Below are 15,454 nucleotides of genomic sequence, written 5' to 3' on the forward strand. Positions count from 1 at the left end.
CCCGAGATCTTTTCCAGAGAGCTTTGAATCAATTTGGACTTTTAAATTGATCCCCTGATTCAATTCGGATTCAGAGTTTCAGCCACCAAATCAGGCCAAACCTCCTCTGAATTGAATCACCACCCAGAGCTTCACACAGCCCTACTTGTTATGTCCTCCCAGTGCTATGGCTATCCTATTAAAAGTCCCTTCCATTTTTCTTACAGTCTATGGGACAAATTCCACTCTTCTTCCCACTGGTATGGGGTGATCTGACCAAAGCAGAAATAGGTTCATTCTATGTCTTGAGTACAATGTGCATATGGTATTAAGTGTGCACTGCTTAGAGTTATGCTCTTGGAGACAGGTCTGGATCCACAAGATCCTGATTTATGCAGACACATCACTCATTTTCTCCAAAGGGAATGAGCTGTGGGAGTTACTGTTGCTTGAGGTTTATATGTAACCCCTTCTTCTTTTCTCATCTGGTATGAAATATTTGAAGTTGCTTATAAGAATCCAAGATTGAACTTTTTTTTTTTAATTGAATCTGTTGTTGTGTCACTGAGTCCACAACCTACAGGAACAACCAGTAGTGCTATACCAGAAAGTAGTAGTCCAAAACCACCAGTATCCAGTGATGCTAAGTACCCCACATCCAATAACAAGATATCCAATTATGATACAGTCAAAATCATAATGTTTCCTCAGGACAGCATTGAAGAAAATGATAGATGCCACCCAGGAAGAAACCATGGATGTGAACTTGACATAACTGTGGATACATTATGTACTCAGGGAAGTAATGAAGAAGGTGATAAACATTACCCAGGAAGGAAACAGTAAGCTACTGGAGAGGCTTGCAAAGTACCGTATCTATTAAAGAGAAAGTCATTAATATGATTAAAGTGAGTTATGCTGGTGTAACTTCAAAAAAGGGGGAATGAGATGTGAGATATTTAAATGTGCTAATGAGAATCTAAGGATGTAGTTTTTGTTATTGAATCTGCTGGTGCTAACTGATTTACCATTTTACTTTATTCCCACAGTGTATTCTGTGCTTGCTAGTAGGGTTGTAGTTGCATTTATACTAGTGTGCTAAGTCATAGATTCATAGACATTAGGGCTGGAAGGGACTTCGGAAGATCATCGAGTCCAGCCCCCCACCCCAAGGTCAGGAAGTCAGCTAGGGTCAAAGGATCCCAGCAAGATAAGCATCCAAACACTTCTTAAATGAGTCCAGAGTATGTGCTTGCACCACCTTAGGATGGAGTCTATTCCAGGCCTTTGGGACTCAGACAACAAAGAAGTTTTTCCTTATGTCCGGCCTAAAATGGTTGTAGAGGAGTTTGTGACTGTTGGACCTTGTCATCCCTTGGGGCGCTTTGGTGAACAGGCATTCCCCCAGAACCTGATGTATACCCCTGATGTACTTACAGGCTGCCACCAAATCACCCCTGAACCTTCATTTTTCCAGGCTGAAGAGTCCCATGGCTCTCAGCCTTTCTCCATAAGGCCTATTCTCTTGTCCTCTGATCATGCACATGGACCTCCTCTGGACTCTCCCAAGCTTCTCCACATCCTTTTTGAATTGTGGAGCCCAGAATTGGATGCAGTACTCCAGCTGTGCCCTCACCAAGGCCGAGTACAGTGGGAGGATGACAACCTGAGATTTACTTGAGAAGCATCTATGGATGCAAGCCAAAGTTTTGTTTGCTTTACCAGCTGCGACATCACATGGGTGGCTCATGTTCATCTTGTGGTCAATCATGCCCCAGAAGTCTCTTTCAGCTATGGTGCTAGCGAGCGTAGCACTGCCGAGCCTATAAGCATGCTGCAGGTTTTTTCCCCAAGGCAGAGTACCTTGTATTTGTTGGTTTTGAATGTCATCAGGTTTGTATATGCCCAGTTTTTGAGTCTATCCAAGTCAGCCTGGATCACCAGCTTATCCTCAGGTGTCAACGCTCTACCCCAAAGTTTAGTGTCATTGAAAAACTTGGCCAGACCACTTCTGACACCAGTATCCACATCATTGATAAAGTTGTTAAAAAGAACAGGTCCAAGGATGGAGCCTTGGGGGACACCACTGGTTACGGAGTGCCATGATGATTTACTTCCATCGATTACCACTCTCTGGGTCTGACCTCAGAGCCAATTCCCCAGTCACCGGACTGTGATGTAGCTGAGGATGCAGTTGGCCAATTTTTCCATAAGGATTTGGCTTCAAGATCTTTTTACAAAGTGAGGGACCTGTCCTGCAAGGTCTCCATATGGAAAAATTGTCAGGGAATTCTTGAAGTTGATGAGGGTCCTATACATAGAAGAATTGCATGTTCAGGGCTTTGGTATCAGCAATAGCCTAATTGCTCTGTTTGGGTATGTAATTCTGAATGAGATGAACAGCAACCTAAATTATTTATTAATGAACAGAGCTTGACTATCCCCCTGTGCTTCTTTTAAACAATCAATTGATATTTAATGGGCAAGTGCCACAAAACAGCAACTTTAACCGGTATAAATAAATCACTTAGCTTCTCTTTCTGATAATTCTTATTCCTACCAATATACAGGTCAGATATAAAACTTGGCTCCAGGGTAAACATTTCACTTAGAAAATCTCAAATCAGAAATGATTCTCCAACCCCTCCCAAATTACTTGCTGAGTTCTAAGATGCATACTCCCCCTCACTCGTACCTTATTCTTTAAGTAATTCTTCTAAAATCAATGGGACCATTTTGAGGCATAAAGTGCTGTTCAGCAGGAATAAAGATATCTGAATCTGGCTCTCAGTTGCAGTGCTTTAAGCTGCCATTCTGAAAAATGGAAAACAATTAAAAATGAATGGTTTCAGAATTTTTCATCACATCTGCAACCGGAGGACATCACTGATAAGAGCTAAGCATTACTATTTTCAACAGAAAACAGGCTGTGACTCTGTAATGTAGATTAATATTTTGAGTATTTAAAACATACATGGTAACAGGAGTCAGGAGAGAAACAAAGTGCTTTCTGAATACTAAGCAGTGTTCAGCATTCAAGAGTTGAAGGACTGCAAATAACCAGTATCTTCACAAGACCTGGTGAGCACGGAGGGATTTGACAGACAGCTAGTTGTATGCTTACAACAACAAACAGGGCTGCCAAAATGAGAAATGCAAAATTCTGACAGATTCAGTGAGAGCTCTATATTGACTGTAGCTGATGAATCAGGACACGAAGATATCTCACATGTTTTGTTTGAACAACTCCACAGACCTGCAATGTCAAAAAGATTTTTCTGTTCTTTTCCTTGCTGTTGGAAGTTCCCCGTCAGACATTTGGGATCAAGCCCATATGTTGTAAAAGTAGCTGAAGTGTGAAGTTATATAAGAAAAGTTAGTGAAGCAGACCCTCCGTGTTGTCCGTGTTGAAAAAATATTGTTAATGATTTTCCAAGTGCAGGCAGTTGGTAGAACAGTCGAGAACAGGCAGATAGGTTAAAATGGCTGATGTGTTTCTGAACAGTTGGAAACTCGTCTACTGTGGGCCACTGACTAAGTGACCGCTTTCCACAGTTGAGCAATTTAATACATACCAGATGTGTCTACATGAGGCACTTTACTATGCAGTAGAGCTAATTACTGAGTAGTAAGTCTCACCATCTACACATACGGACCCTTACCATGCAGCTATTTCCTCTACTCAGCAGTTAATTTGCTACCAGAAAATGCAAGTAGCAAATTAACTTCCAAGTAATTACTGAACAGTACAACCTGTGTAGATAGCTGACTGGGAGCATATTTGCTTCCAGTCATCCAGGCAGCAGGGGGTAGGAGCTGCCTGTTGCCAGGGAGACTATGGGACTGGAGCCCTAGTGTGGACAATGTCCCCATGCTCTGGCAGCAGGGAGCTCCCAGCATCCACTCTGTAAATGCAGAGCAGGGGCTGGGAACAAGTTCCCAGCCCCTGTTCTGTGATCGCAATCATGGAGCCAAAGCTGGGAACAGACTAGGAACTCCCAGCCAATACTTAGACCCAGTTCCATGATCACAATCATGGAGTAGGGTCTGGAAATAATCTCCTAGACCCTGCTCCATGATTGTGGAGTAGGGGATGGAAACAAGCTCACAGCTCCTGCTCCATGATAGTGACCATGATTGCAGAGTGGGGGCTGGGAGCTCCATGCACAGGGAGAGTTTTCTGCTCAGCCTGGAGCTGGTTGGGACCTGCCCCTGACCAGGACAATTTCCAGGCAGCCCTGGGTTGTGTAGGGATGTTTGTATGTGCAGCCTGGAGGTGCTGGGCACTTTCCTGTTTTGGGAAGTCCCCAGCCAGCTCCAGGCTGCATGTTCAGACTTCCCTGCACAGCCCAAGGTTGACCAGGAACTGTGCCGGTCAGGGGCAGGTCCCAGTCCCATGTCCAATTGGGTGATCAAGGCACAGGGCTTGGAAAAAGCTAAAGGGGAGGGGCAGGTCCCAGTCCTCTACTCTGATCCACCAGTGGAGCAGCTAGCAGTGACCCCTTGGCTGGGTGGGGATTCTGAGCTGGGGGTTCACTGCTAGCTGCCCCAGTGCCAGATCAGAGCAGGGGGCTGGGACCTGCTCCTCTCCTGCAGCTCTTTCCAAGCCCTCTGCCCCCAGTCAGGGAGCTGGGGCCAGGAGCTCCCTGCTGCTGGGGCAAAGGGACATTGTGTCCAGCCAGGCTTTGCCACTGGAGTCTGCCTTGGCAGCAGGAAGCTCCTAGGGGCAGTGAACAATCTCCCAGCCCTGCCAGGAGACAGCTATGGCTCCATGCTCCCTGCCAGCCCCTGAGGTAGCACCCAGGTGAAGCTTAGTGTCCCCCTGACTGCTGAAGAGAGCAGATGCAGGGCCAGAAGGGGTGGAAGCAGGATGCTTCCAGAAGCAGCAAATCTGCTCCCAAATCCATGCATGTGTAGATGCTTGCTACAATTTACTCTAGAATAAACCCACCCCACAGCATTTGCACATGCTAACCCACCAGCTAAATATCTCAGTATAGTGATTACCTGCTATAGCACGTGGGAAAGGTGTGATTAACTAGCATATGACAATTAATTAATTAATTATACTTTACTCGGGGGACTAGTCAAAGAATCCCAGGCTGAAGAGAAATTCAAAGGCTAACCATTGATTGGAGGACAAAGAGGACCAAATTTGAAAAGAGAAAAAAATGGTCTTTTTGGTTTCCAGATAGATACCTGGATCCATACAGCTTATGCTCCCTCAAAATTGTGCAGATGAAAGCTCTTGATTTCTGAAGCCCTACCACCTACACATATGAGAATCTATCATTTACATGTGCAGGCAATACCATCTGAAAAATGAATGTGAATATTTGAATTTGAATATGCACATCCATATAGAGGTTGGATGGGATTCCTCTCAAAATGTATTACAGAATGACAGTGTGGGGATTGTGGGATTGTGCCTCTTTGTTTTCATGGCTTCATATGCTTCCATACATAAGGACCTCTCTTTAGAAGCATAATTAAAAATGTATGGCTGGAGGGGAATTTTGTGAGGAAAAAAAAAAAATCTTAGTTTGCAGTAATGTTGGAGTGAAGATGTAGCCAGAGCAGTCAAGGAAATATGCAAGAAAGAAAGATTTTTCTGGGTAATCTCTTCTGTTGGATCAGCTGTATGCTTGGAATAGATCTAGACAACTTTTTGAGGGGAAAGATCTTGCCTCTGACCTTGTTTGTAAATGTTTATGGTCAGATGCTGCTGGTTAAATTCAAAATAAAAAAGATTTCAGTTAATAGTTTGATATGTGGGTTTAAGGTTAGAACTAAGTGGAAAATGATATAAGATTTTCATTAAAATTTGTGCAAGAAACAAAACACGGTTATGAGGGATGCAGCTACAAGTATACACATGGCCTCAGCTTGCTGAACTTCATGGCATTTGGATTATGTAATGGAAATTTGTAGAAACAAATCAGGGAATTGTGCACCTGTCTGTTCTGTTTTGTACATGCTGACTCTTGAGCAGCATGTCTAGATATGTGCCTGCATACACAAATACAATCCATGCTAGATTTTGTGAGTTTAATGCATTTGATTGCATTTTTGCTGCATATTTATGTATTTAAGTCCACACAACAATGCTATTCTTGCTATAATTACGTGCTTCATCTAGTCTGTTGTGAATTTCAAGACTTAGGGGTTGATCCTGGTGACAGACCCATGTAGGTGTATGCATGGGATCAGTACTGACAGAGGGACACTCTGAAGGGGACTAAAGGCTATCTTTATTTTTGTGTGCATGTGTAGTAAGTTATGCTGCTTAGTATACTTTTCCACAGGTGCTGTGAAGTTAATATGTTTTAATATGGCATAATACCTCATTTGCAGACTTCTAGAAAGGTTTCTTTACCCCGTTTCACCATCAAGAATTAGGAGGTAGATAAGTACAATATTTAAAAAATATTGGACTTTTCTAGGGAAGGGAATTATTTTGGTTTTTGATGGTTTTTTTGCTTGAAAACAAAGTAGTTAAATCACAGTCACCTTCCTCCCAACCACTCTGGGGGAACTCCTGAAGTCACCCTGATATCCAGGACAGTTCATATTGTTTCCTAGAGGTAATGGTAATCCCAAATGCCCTGTTAGTCATGGTTCAGCATGGAGCTTCTGTAGCTGCCAAACTCCCATGTCTGCAGCAGGGGGCTAAGAAGGCCTGAGATCCACATCTCAGGTTGGGGTTATCAGGGTTGATGGCTCTGTCCTGCTCAGCCAGGAACCTAGACCCTGAAGACAGTGGAAACTCTCCATGCTAGCATCAGTACCTGTATATATCATTCTACTTTGTATAGACTAACTCTTGCACCAGAAGTAATGGACCCATATTTCTAATGTGCTAACGAGTCAATCTGCAGAATTATGTGAATACAGCTACCGGTTCAGGAAGAAGCCTGAGCAATACAGCACAGTATGTTTGAGGGTGCCACTGTGATGGACTGCAGGCAGTCCTCAACTTACAATGTTTCAAGTTACAATGTTTCATGCTTACAACATTTATAATTGACACCCTGTTTCAACTTTATGACATCAGTTTCGACTTTACAATGCTGGATCCGATGCGATGCCACACCAGCGAACAAGTTCGCAGCATCGCTCATCCACTTGCAGAACATCTGTCCAAACTTCCTTGGACACTTTCTTTAAGAAAGCAGACAAGACTCTAGAACAACCTGCAGCCAAGACTCCTGAGAAGACTCCAGCCAAGAACCCTTCAAAAAGTCCAACCAAGAGCCTTTCAAAAAATCCAGCAGTCACCTTAAAGAAGTCTTTCTAAATCTATGATTGTTATTTACAATATAAATACATTAATACAGCTATATTACTCATCTATAATTGATTGAGTACAAAATTCTGGGTTATTTTTGGTGAAAATAGGGTATCGGGCCTCGGTTCAGGAACCAAACCCCCATTTATAGCATTGTTTCTTATGAGAAAATTGGTTCTGAGTTACAATATTTTGACTTAAGATGCGGTTTTCAGGAACCAATTGTGTCGTAAGTCCAAGGACTGCCTGTATAGGTATTTTTACGTGTGCTCTGGGGGTGCTGAAAGCTGCTCTAATTAAAGTGCCTGGAGTGTCTCATGTATCATCATCCCATGCTTTAAAATAGGGGTGGGAACACTATCTAAAGCTCATGGAACAACCTTTAGATAAAGTGCCCCCGCCTCCATTTTGAAGTGCGGGGATGCTGATACATGAGACGCGGAGGCTGGTTGGAGCACAGTAATTACCACACTCCCACAGACTTGATTAACTGAGTTTGCTCTGAAGTGCTGAATTACAATGCATTGGAGCAGTGTCCACACTCGTGTATAGGCATCCTGTGGTTTTACTGTGATATCTCTGTGTGAAGTGTGTTCATTATAATATTGTGTGCTTACCTTATTAGCATGTGTACAGAAAATGACAGGATAGGTGCCTGGGCTGGCTAGCTGCAGGAAGCAACAAGATTAACCATTAGCTTTAACTGAGCCTTGATTGGCTTTGTTGACATATCAGTAAAGGCAAGATGCCCAACACTCAGGAGGTGCCCAAAGGAAATAGACATGACAATGGGGGAACAGGCTAGAAACCAGGAGCCTGGCAGCTCCTGGCCGGAAAAGTTGGATGGCTGAAACAAGGAGAGGATCTCTGGCATTGCTCAGGGCTGGATTGGGGATGGAGGGGCTGTTTAACCCCTTTGGAAGGGACAGAGAACCTCTGGCTGGTTGGCCTTTGCCCCAGTCCAGCTTTACTGAAGATACTGTATGTTGTACTGCTTGAAGCTGTGGGCTCCACTAGGTTGTCCCAAGAGGAAGTGAAGTCCCTCTCTCAGGCATGGAACTGGATGCTCACGCCTGGAATCAGGGCCACAGATGACCTTTAGGAAGATGAGAGACTGAAAAGCGCAGGCCTCAGAATAAAAAAGAGCATAGTCTCCTTCCTTGCTCTAGAAGTACATTCAGAGACTAGGTAAGGCCCCATCAGCCCCAAGCAAGCACCCTTTGGAGGACACTCCATGACAGGCACAGCTTGGGATAGTAACTTTTTAGTGTAGACATGCTCTAAATGTTTCTGTTAGGTCCACAGTTTCCAGTCACTTTTGGTCCCTTGAAGCTCTGGGATTCCTAGCTCTGAAGAAGTCTGCATGTCTGGACTCATCCTATGGACCAACAATTCATCAAGTGACCTGATAAGTAATAGGCTTTTGCTGGAAGAATGAAGGGTGTTTTGTGCTTGAAAGCTTATCAAATTTCTCTCCCAACTATACTATAAAGTTGATCCAGTAAAAGATCTCCCTCTCTCATACACACACACTTACACATACTAGTTTCTCATTGAAACAAATGCATTTATGTGAGTATTTTGGGTTCAGTGAAACCTCATTTTTCAATGAAAAACTATTTTACAGGAAACTTCCTCACCAGCTCTGTCTGGAGGTTATAATTTAACTCTGAATTAGAGGAAATGACAATGGATTTGCAGTCAGAGGAGAAGGAAAAAGGAATAAGGAAATACCAGAGTTGGAAAGTTTGTTTGTTTTTTTAAATTAATTCAGAAAATGCTCCCACATACCATCTTTAAAAAATTTAACCATGGCAATTTATGCTCTTTTCCACATGCTCAAGCATGCTGCCCTAGATCACTGATCACCCCGGCAAAAACAAGCAAATAACAGTTATTCTGTAGATCACAACTCACTATTTAGATGCAGTTAGTATTTAAGCTGCATTGTGTACATCAGTTCCATAAAATACTGTTGCAATTTTATATTGCATTAGATCAAGCAAAGCAATTTTATAGAATTATTTGATTTTTTCTAAAAAAAATACAAAATTTAATTCAGAGTGTTTGTTAAATACTATAGAAGTAGTATGAAGCCTGGCTATAGCAAGCATCTTGAAACATTGAGGAAAATATTTTCAGATAGGTATTTTGATATTTTACTATGTAACTTCCATCAGTGTTTAAAGAGTCTGTTTGGAAAATCTCCCTTGGTAATATGGGCCTGCATATTCTAATACCAACATACAAACACGTGTTCTGTCAGATTTTTGTGGAAGTTGCAGATGCTCAGCATGTCTGGGATCTAGCTATCAAAATGTGTATTCAGCTGGCTAGCCTCAGGCAGTCACATTTGTAAATTGGGGCTAGAATATATTTAATTTTTCATAATAGTGCTAGCTTGGGACACATGTACTGTGATGCCAATATTTATAAGAAAAATTCAGAAAAGATCACACTAAATAGAAGATAATATGATGCAAGGTAATACTTTTTAAAATCAGCTCATCACAAAAGATCAGTGTTATATTGCATAGATTATTTTTTGTAATCAACTACCATTAAATGGTTAATGTACAGCAGGTGTATGCTTAAGAATACTTAGCTTGCTCTGCACAGATCATCTGGCTTGCAAGTGCTGTTGGCTCACAGCTTGTAGCTTGAGCTCCAACATGGGTTAACAGCGTGGGCTCTATTATGAACCTCCTGGCAGCAAGCAGGTAAAAGAAAAACTTCAAAAACATTTTCCTTTGTTGGGGGAACCCCCTAAAGGAATTCAGAGGAAATGGTGCTGTCTGTCTGACACACTTATGCTCAGCCAGCAGTCTAGTGTCTCAGCAAGTAGCACTGCAGTCACTCAGCAATTTGTGCACTACATGCCTTGAAGGCTAGAAAATGGGCTGCATGAAATACCTCAGTGTATGAGCTGTTGAACAAAAGGACTAAAAACAAGTTAACATGACCTAGGATTTGTTTGAGACACTCTAACTATGCAGTATATATATGTTGTTTCTGGGACACTGCAGTTGTCTAGTAGGTGCAGTAGATAGATGTGCAGTAGGTGCAAGAATAATAGCAGCTTTTGATGAGATCTGCATAATTTAATTACATTGTGTGCATTTATAAAGTATATTGTTATACTTATCCTGTGCTGGTCAGATATAGGCCCAATGTTGAGCTCTGTCTTTAGAAACACACATGAAGCAAGTATAGATTTAAAAAGGGATTGCATGCATGCATTTGTGTCTGTTGTTTGACCTACATACTTAGGCTATAGACAGAGGCAACAACTGTATGGATATCAAAGGATACTGATACAAGCTGTGACAATGTAACTGTTACTTCTGCATGTTTCTTCTGCAGTAGGTGTAGCAAATCTGCTCCATCTTAAACCCTATTTTCTTTAGAGGCAGAGCTGATGTAGCTAACTTTTACAGTATCATGCAGATACAACTGTTAGAGTGTAACAACTGATGTATCTGCTCCAGATGAAGCAGCTTCCCTTCCCCTTTTAAACCAGTTTATGCCTTTGTCCATACCTCTCTGATGCATATCAGATTTGTTATAGTTCAATATGACCGGCCCCTGCTTGGTTGGCAGTCTCTAGGTCAGTGCCTTTAGCCCATTGAGACAAGCTAACTCGAATACCCATTCTGCCATGCGGCTGTGCAATCCAGAATGTAGATGAAGCTGGCTGGGAAGGATGACTAGATTGATCAATGCCACATCTCAGTAGTTTCTTTCTGCCAGTGTGTTTCCTTCAAAACCCCAGTTTAAAGCTACTTTCTCTCCAGCAAAACCCTTAAGAACACTAAACAACTAATTAGGTATGCCTTTAAGAATATCAGTGCATAGTTTTGTTCATTTACCACTTGGAAGTTACTCTGCCAGGTCTTCCCCCAGTAACTGGAAGCATTTGTCAGCTTGAGTTCTACTCCATTATGAATTGCTTCTGAATTGTTTAATTGAGGTTAACACTATATATTCTGTGCAAATACTGGCTTCTCTGACAGTTCATAGTTGTACCAATACTTCCGTAGTGTGGCCCTTTTAAAATATTAAATTTATAAATGCAGACTAGAATATGTGATGTGAACAAATAAATGTAAACAAGACTTGTGTTTGTTCAGTGTTATTTGCTGAATATTAGCATAAAACTAGGAAGTATCACTTACAGTTACTATCATCACTTCCTTTGTAATAGAGGTAACAGCAGTGTATTGGTAATGTTTAATTGTTATGGAACTAATATATTGGTACTACTATTTTTTCATAATTTGTACTATGATATCTACCCCATTAGTCATGGATATAGCCCACTAGTACTTTGTTTGCTAACCATCTTGTTTTCAGATACCCCCTTTAAGTTCTAATCTTTTTCTGTTTAGCTTAATATGGAGCAAGCCTTTTGATCTATGCAATCCAAGACCTCCAATCATATGAGAACTGGTGGTGTGTGTGTATAAGTCAAAACTGAAGATTAGGTAGAAATTTTAAATTTTATAGGCCAGTTCCTTAGTTGTATCATGTTCTAATGGTGGCAGAAAACTTTTATTAACTGTTTTATTTGAAAAACAGGGTTATCCTGCTGCCATAGGTTGGAGGAAAAGGCATGGTTGTTGTGCTCTTAACAATATACTAATTCATAGATGTTAAAGCCAAAAGGGAAAAATCACATCTAATTAATTTGTACTCTTGCTTAATACAAACCAGAATTTCTCCCAGTTACCTATTACTGAGTCCAGTAACTTCTATTTGACCAGCATATCTTCTAGAAAGGCATCAAGTCCTGATCCAGAGACATTCAGAGATGGAGAATCTATTGCTTCCCATGATAGTTTGTTCCAGTGGTTAATCACTCTCAATAAACAAGCTTAAATCTTACTTGTAACTTCTAGGGGAAAGATCATTTTTGTTCTGGCTTTCTACAATAGATTTAAGAGCCATTTAGTACCAGTGTTTTCACTGCTTCAAGTTATTTAATTAAGTCACCTCTTGATCTTGTTCTTGATAAGTTGACTGTAAGTCATTTTTCTCTAACACTTGGATCACTTTGTGGCTCTGTCCGCCATTTTCAGAGACTGGATCAAATATGTCTAGATTATCCCTGTCTAACTTCCACTACCTCTCTAAGTAGCCTGTTCCATTGCTTAATTGTTGCTATAATTAGCCTATATTTGAGTGGAAAATACCACAGCTGGCATCTGAAAGGTGTTGCATGTCCTATGATGAATGAGGTCTGGGATTCTAGGCCAAATGAAAAGGTGCATCCAGATGTGCAGACACCTGCAGTTTGTGGTCCCACAGACCTCTTTGCAGTACCACAAATTGCACTCCTGGAGTGTAAAAAATGTGCCCCACACTGCAAATTTGTTACCAGGAAATCCCAGTAGTAAAAAAATAATGGTGTAAAAAAGTAGCGCAGCACATACCACAGAAGCATGTGCTGACAGACAAAGGCTTGGTCCTCCACTCCTTTAGTTGCCCCCAGCTCCACTAGCATGCTAAGAGGAGTGGGGAAAGGACAGTTTTCCCAAAGTAGGGCAATTTGCCCCACATGAAACTGCAAGTGCAGTGGCATGCACTGCAGCAAAAAGTAGCAGCACAAATTGTGCTGCTATTTTTGGCATTGCAAGTGCACACCCCTACACGTGGAGACATGGCAAAAGGGGTATATAGATATAGTTCCATATGACTGACATCAAGTTTTACTTTACAAAACCCATCACAAGTGATACTAATTTCTCAACAGAAATGCTACAAATTGAAAGCCAATGAGAATGATACTTCTCACATTTGGTATTGCAGTCCTACATTTTGGAACGTATCAAGGAGGGTTTCCATGCAGCTGTTAGCAGTGCCATTATTTGAGTGTAGCACTCCTTTTAAACACTACTTTTTCTAGAATGACAAATATGAGACTTTTAAAATTAATAATATTGATTTAAATGTTTGTTTTAAAAGAAATTGCAAGCTTACGTGAGAAATACGCGAAACAGTACAACAGAATCACTTTCACTCCCTTGAGCTAGTATGTGGAAAAGTGGTGCTGCCCTCTTTACTAGATGTGTTTTTTGAAAGTTTATGGGAAGATTAACATCAAAACCAGAGCAATGATGACTTGAGTGCAACTAGTACTGCAGTTCATATACAGTTCCTTCTCTTTCAAATTCAAACTAATACTGTTAAGCAGGTACATAGAAGGGCTTTTAACTTATCAAAGTGCTGCATGGAACACTTTTTAGTGCCTGTCTGTTCCCTATTTCTCCTTGATTTTTTCCTTGACACCATTCTCTGCTCTTCTCTTTAGCTTCTATTGAATTTCTGAAGAGTCTCTGTAGATCAGACAGATACTTTCATTTTTTTTATCTAATACTAAGCCACATACCCAAGAAATTGTATCTAATAGGCAATTATTTGCTACTTTTTTTGACACTATTCCATCCTTTTCTTTTTGTTAGGTTTTGTGCAGAGTATGGAAGTCTGGGTTTTGTCCTTGCTAGTTTAAGCAATCTTGCACAAGGAAGCCAACTATAATCTAGGAGGGATGAATTCATAGTTTAAATAATACTTTTCCCCAATTTTCAGCTGGTGATACTGTTTCAGACTGAGAAATGCTTTGTGACTCTTCCTCTCCATCAGTAGCCTTTCACTACCACCTCTCTTTCTTTCCCCTCCAACTATGAGAAAGTATAACTATTCCTCGAATTATACCATATTATGAAATTTTGACAAGTGAATGTTAATTGGTTTTAAGGTGAAGATTTTACTTTCTGGAGTTCATGTATAAATACCTAAACATAAAGCTGTTTTTTCAAACATGCTGAACTTCTATCATCTCACACTGACTGACATGCTGAGTGCCCGTCAGTTTTGAAAGCTGTTTGAGCTATTGAAATATAGATTAATCTGCTTTATCTTTTTCATACATTTTAAAAAAATCTTGACCTAAATATACCCACAGTCTACCTTGAAAAAATATTTTCCATTGGTTTAAACTTGCATAGTATGGTACAGTCTAAGATACCTTCTGGCTGATACGAAGATGTATCAGTACTGTAGTTTGTTTCTAGTGCTGCTGGAGAAGAGAAATCTAACCTGCAGAGATGGTGAGACAAATACTTTCAAGACAACGTCTGAGTTTGTGGCTATAGAAAATCAGTTGCTAATGATGCAGATTAGCATATAGGCTGTGGGATGCTGGGTTGTTCATATCTCTGTTGCATTTTTGAAAAACTTATACCAAATCATATAGATATTTCTTTCCAAAATAAAAAGGTTTCAAATGTTCTTTCCATGGGGAAATTTTGAAATTTCTAGTTTCTGATACGATTTGTGAAACACCTTTTTTATATCAGAATTTCCCTAGCAAATAGAAACTATGAGTTTCAGTCAGCCCTTAATTGCAGGATTATGCTTGCAGGTTTTGTTGGTTTTCCAGTTAGGTTGCTAATAAATGTGATCAGTGATTAGCTACTAACATGTTTATCCTCTTATTGAACTCTAGACACCTAAACAAGAAGTAGGTGGAATTTAGGAATCCATGTTTCAAGCAGTGACCCAACTGGCCTTATCTATAAGTCACAAAATGTACTTAGGAACTAAAATTCATAACTTCCATTTTCGACTGAAAAATGTCCTGCACCCCTAAACTTGGGCTTCTGGGAATTCTCTGTATAAAACACCTACTGTTTATCCTGTCAATCTGGATCACCTGCCTGGGCAAGATGCCAAAGTTGTAGGTGCTTTAACACTGGAAGTGCAGTTGCCTACATGACCAAAGTGGTTTGGATGCAGAGTGCCAGAACAATGAATGTCACTACACTGCTGCTTTTGGTTGTATTGATATATCCTCAGTGCATCTTGCAGTGGTCCAGGTAGTGCCAACTGGCAACCAAATCTCAAAAGTTGGCTGAGAATGCAAGAGGAGCCTTTTACTTAGGAGTTAGAGCCATCAGAGCTGGTGGGGTTATGGCTAAGAAAACTGATCTTGGCTTATCACCAAACCTATATGGCTATAGGTTTGGTGGGGTTATGGCTAAGAAAACTGATCTTGGCTGGAGCATTCTTGTGCCCTATGTGCTTTTAACAGCTGATGCATTTTAGAGCATCCCTTTTGCTACTCCAGCATGTACTAGGGCATATGGCAATATGTTGAAATTTTACATCCTCCTTAAAAAAACCTTT

This window comes from Crocodylus porosus, unplaced genomic scaffold, assembly GCF_001723895.1.
Source record: "Crocodylus porosus isolate Cpor-Errol unplaced genomic scaffold, CroPor_comp1, whole genome shotgun sequence".
In the NCBI taxonomy this organism is placed as follows: domain Eukaryota; kingdom Metazoa; phylum Chordata; order Crocodylia; family Crocodylidae; genus Crocodylus; species Crocodylus porosus.